Genomic DNA, 5,305 nt, shown 5'->3' with positions numbered 1-5,305 from the left:
TTCTTTGTTTCAAAAGGTTGAACTAAGGTTGGACCAATGAGGGCATTGCTTCTTCTTAATTGGTCCCGATCTGAATATAATCTGGCTTCAGTTCATCTTTCTAATGTTTCATAAACAAATGGACAATAATTATTTTTACTCTGTGGTTGTAAGTTTTCATGACAAAGATAAGGGTACGTACAATATAAAATAATGGCACCAAAAAAAAAGACTATTGGAGTAAGTTATCAATGTGACTAGGTATATAATTGTGACAAGTTCACTTTTCAAGATAGCCCTCTCTTACATCCAATACAGAAATGGAGTTAGAAGGATGGCCATCTGCTCTGTGAAATCTGGTTGGAATAGAAAAAAATGTGCTTAATTAAAATGTTTCTGTTATGATTCTGTGTAAATATCCAGATCAGACCTGTGTCAGAATCTTTCATTGACATGGTATCTTCCATTCTTCCTTGGATTAACTGGAACACATTCTTTTTTTTTTTTTTAATTTATTTTTATTTTTTTTAATGTTTGTTTATTTTGAGAGAGAGAGACAGAGCAAGCAGGGAAGGGGCAGAGAGAGAGGGAGACACAGAATCCAAAACAGGCTCCAGGCTCGGAGCTGTCAGCACAGAGCCCGAAGCGGGGCTTGAACCCACGAACCGTGAGACCGTGACCTGAGCCAAAGTCAGACACTCAACCAACTGAGCCACCCAGGCGCCTCATCTAGAACACATTCTCTGCTCCAACTCAATAACCAAAATATAATTTTAACAAGGTAGAAGGAGAACGTAAGGAACTAGATGGGTTGCAGCCACCCAGACTTTCCTGATCTTATTGAAGCTTTATAGACATACCTTTAATGTTTTTAATTGGAAAAGCCACTGCCGTTTTGCATATTTGGATACTGAGATTTTGGAAAAGAGTAGCTACCAAGTCCAGCAGATATTTTTAAGCATTTTTGTCATGTAAGAAAAAGGATTTTTTTCCTTTAATCAGCATATCTCACAAAGTCAGCAAAAGGTCTTTCTATAAGGGCATCAGAACCGCTAAAGCTAAAGCAATAAAAGTGAAAAAGAAACCAGTGGGAAACAAATCAGAAGGGTCATTCACTGTGTGAAATAAATGATTCCCTGGGTAAAAGTAGCCAGATAGTGAAATGGGCAGGAGCGAGAAGTTCATGTGACCGATGTAACTCTCAACCAACCTGTGTAATTCTCCCGTAGAACTTCCTAAGAGGATACTGCTCTAAGTATGAGCAGCCTAAGGGGTGTGCGCGCGCGCGCGTGTGTGTGTGTGTATAACGCGCGTGTGTCCCTGACGCTGGCTCTGCGGCTTCCCCGTACGGCAAGTGTGGACATTGATGCTGGTTTCTCAGTGGAGAGCGTGACACCAGCCACCACTGACCTTCCCGGATGTCTGTGAACTGGGCTTCCCTTGTTTCTCCCTGCCTAAGTCTGGGAGGATGATGGACAGTGAGGCAGTTTGCTGTGGATCAGATTCCCCCAATCTGGTGTGAGGTGGGACGTTGAATGAACGGACAGGCATTTCATTTCATTGTTGTAAAAAGTTGAAAAGTGAAAGACTATTGTAAGTTTTGACTTTTTCCTCCTGAAGGATATTTAAGACCTTTGGTGGGAGTGATCCCAAGAGATTTACTGCCTTGGGCTTTGTTACAAATTCACCCACTGATGCTCCTTTGCCATCTTCTCAAAAATCCAAAGGAATTTTCAGCTCCTAGTTCAGGTTCAACCAGGGTTCCAGTAAAAAAAAAAAAAAAAAAAAAAAAAAATTAAATCCTGCAACCAATCTGTTGACAATTAAAAATATGCTGTTTATTAACCAGTCCTCTTTAGTTATACTTAACAATTTACAAAAAAAGCTTGCAGCATATTAAATGTTAAAGCATATCTAAAACAGAGCGATTAAAGTACAGAGAGAACAAAAAAAGTGACAAAGGTAAGTGAATCATATCTTAATACTGTTGACAGTGAATTTAGCCTCGAGTTTCTAGAAAGTGTGTTTTCAGGAGAGCATTAGATTGTACTAGATTAGAGTAGAGTTGGTCTTTGTCAGATGAAAGGCTAAAACTAAACAAAACAAAACAAAAAACAAACAAAAAAACCACTAACCAACCAACGAAACAAACAAACAAAGAAACGACCCACAAGAAACACACACAACCAAGTAGGGAAACATATTTCAGTTGACCTACTTCTACGAAGAATGCTTCCTATATGAATTCTAACAATAACAGATAGCTTATATTCTGCAGGATCATTTTTGACTATGGTTTTGCGGGAGAATTTCCTGCCTAGGTCAAACCCTATGATGACCCACTCTTAAAGCGTCATGTTTTCATCCTTCAAAGTACTTAGAGTCGTAACTTGTATGCGATTATTCTCTGTATCTTGCGCTCATTGAATGTAAGTTTGATGAGAGTAGAGGCCAAATACACTTCTGTTCAACACTGAATTTCGGACACAGGGCTGGTGTAAGGAAGCCCTCAGGAAAAGATTTGTTGCGGGAGTGAAGTTTTCTAATGAAAGCCTTTTATACCATCCCTTCCCACCTCAGGAAATTGCACTAAATTTCAACCTGTGTGAAGAATTTTCTCTAAGAGAGAGAGGATGATATAATCTAGTGGTTTGGGTTTTGATGATAGCATTATTCAGGAATATGGCTTAGAAAATCCACAGGAATGGACACATCACACGCCCCTTAGATTGTCCCTTCAATTACCAGGTGTCTCTGGTAAGTTTCGGCAGCTCCTGGCCCATGGGAATTTATAGTTACATTTTCTGAAAAGAAAATGCTTGAACTGTAACTCGTTGAAGAAAAAGAAAATCGGTACCGACATGAAAATGGAAGAATGCACTTTTTTTTTTTCTGTAAGTATTCAGAGGTCAGGACTGCACGCTTGCCTGGATGGAGAGCCGTGTCCCTTCCCTGGAGGACAGTGTGGCACACTGAAATGGGATGGCACTTCCGGGTCACTCAATGCTAAGTTCAAGTTCCACCCTGCCACTTCATCTGTGAGGCATCGGGCAGAATTTCCCGCCTAAGACCCAGGTTTGTTCATTGTAAGTGATCCCTGAAACGTCTTGGAATTGTTGTAGAGATATGTGATAATGAATGAGAAGTCTCCAGCACGTGGTGGGGTAATAAATAGAATTTGTGTTTTTTTAATGAATGTTCTTTCGGAGATCATCTAGGTAATCACACTGACTAACACCCTTCAGTTTCACCAAAGGTACAACGAATGCATCTGGAACCAAGAGGACTTCTGGGGTCAATAATGTGCTAATGATAGTTTCCAGAAGTTTCCACAATACTGTCACATACCAGAGCTCAATCGATAGTTGCTAAATTAAGAGTGAATGAGTAAATCAATAAATCTGGACCTGCAAATCTCTTGATTTTCCTTCCCTGTGGCTGGAATAAAACCCCAGGGGCAACAAACGAAGTTCATTTTACCTTTACATTATTTTGCTCCATCTGTGGCCTTAAATCTTGAGATCTGGGTTTTTGAATAGTCTGGAAGGTTAGTGAATTTACAAGTGTTTTAAAAGCCAAATGTATCTCATCTCCTTTTTGCCGACGTATAGCACATCTTAAAACAGTCTCTCTCTGTGATGAGGCTATAATAACACACCATCAGGTTTATTTGCCCGCAAATTGAGTATTTTAATGGAAAGAAAAATATTATTTATTTTTACAACATATTTTCTGGTAAATCTTTCTATTCCTGGAAGCTAGCAGGCATTCAGTGAACCTGGTGACTAAATGAATGAGGCCCTTCTATTTTACTTCTCTTAGAACCAACCTTAATTTTATTAGAGCCTAGGTGTCCCTTACTGCATACTTCCTTCAGTGAGTAACACTGGAATGTTCAAAATGTCCTTTATGAGGGGTCTATGTTTCATTGAGAAGTAAACAGTTCTCTTTTTGTTTGGAAAACAGATTTAGATTTTAATAACCAGCACTCTCCCATCTGCTTCGGCTATGAATCGTACATACAATTTATCATCATGACAGGCTGATGCCAGGTTAGGATCACTGAGCAGGAACAGTGTCTGGAGTCCATTCCCTTCTGGAAAAGCCACTGGGCCCTTTGTCACTCCTTGCAGACCACTTAGGTAGTTTGGAGAGCCACACCATGAGACAAAGGAGGGCAGGTACTCCAAACACGTTCAGAAGCAGTATGCCTATTTGAGAGAAAGATACAGCTAAGTGGAAAATAATGCAATTATTCCAGTATAGCAATTCTTAAGTCTTCAAGCAATTACCCTAATAATCTATAAGCAGCTCACACAAAGGCAATGATCCAAGCTTCAGATATGAAAGGCTTGAAATAAAAAGATATGGGGGGGGGGGGGGGTAAAAATGAGTGCGCCATTATTTGCAAATCTTTGAAAAGAAACAAGAGTGGATGAAAACAGGTTGAGTTTTAGATCCCGACTGTATGGTCCGTGAAATAATAATAGATCCTGAGTAGGCTGTTCCTAAAAGAGTGACTTTGTACCTTTAAGAAGAGCAGGCTGGTGTGACCCAAGGACATCACATCGGGTGTTTTGAAATTCTCCTCCAGACTGGAGAGTGCAGAAAACCATCCTGCTGTGCTCACACCTGCAGTTGTTACCATTTGCTTACTAATGGTGATAAAATATGGGATGCGCTGTTGCTTTTTTTTCAAAAAACAATCTACTTTGCCTAAATCTTGCAGAAGATTGTGAACACCACCGCGGAGACAAAGAAACGCTGACTAGCTCTTTCGTGGATGAATACAGCGGTTCTCAGTTTTGTGGAACAATTTCCCCGTCGATCTTGCAAGCGGGAATCTACTAGAAGTCTGATCCCCTCTGGGCATCCTACACGATTTGTACTTTCTAAGTCCAGTTTTGGACACGTCACGGCACAGGATAAGACAGTGGGCATCGGGTCACCGAACCCCTCCATTTCCCCTGAAAGTGTGTCTGCCCCCCGCCCCCCCCCCCCCCACACACAGCCTCCTGATAGGACGGCAAAGCCCAAACCCAGCCGTTGATGGCAGGCAGATCAGTGCGTGCACGGCTACAGAGTGAGTCTCCCTGATTTGTAAACGTGTCTCACGGACCTTTTGTGCCAACACTGTCTTGTCTCACTCCCTTTCAAACGAGAGCCAGAGCCCCAGATAGAAAAGGCAGTGTGATGCAGTGGTCAGCAGCTTGGTTCTGTAGTGGGCCCCAGTTTCAATCAGAGCTCTGCCTCTAGGGGTGAAGGGTCCTCCTCCAATAGCACGTGCCTCATGGGGTTTGGGAGTGTTGATGGCGTGAGTGTGCAA

At 41.5% G+C, this 5,305-nt stretch overlaps 1 non-coding gene across 1 annotated transcript; it reads right to left on the bottom strand.

The window, feature by feature from the left end:
- Positions 1 to 616: 616 nt before the first annotated feature.
- Positions 617 to 701, bottom strand: TRNAQ-UUG (transfer RNA glutamine (anticodon UUG)). Its single transcript has one exon. It is a non-coding gene; the product is annotated as a tRNA-Gln (tRNA).
- Between the last annotated feature and the right edge of the window lie 4,604 nt (positions 702 to 5,305).

Source organism: Panthera onca, chromosome A1 (genome assembly GCF_046562875.1).
Source record: "Panthera onca isolate mPanOnc1 chromosome A1, mPanOnc1 haplotype 2, whole genome shotgun sequence".
Lineage (NCBI taxonomy): Eukaryota > Metazoa > Chordata > Mammalia > Carnivora > Felidae > Panthera > Panthera onca.
The sequence above is the reverse complement of the archived record's forward strand: the minus strand, read 5'-3'. Positions and strand labels throughout refer to the sequence as shown.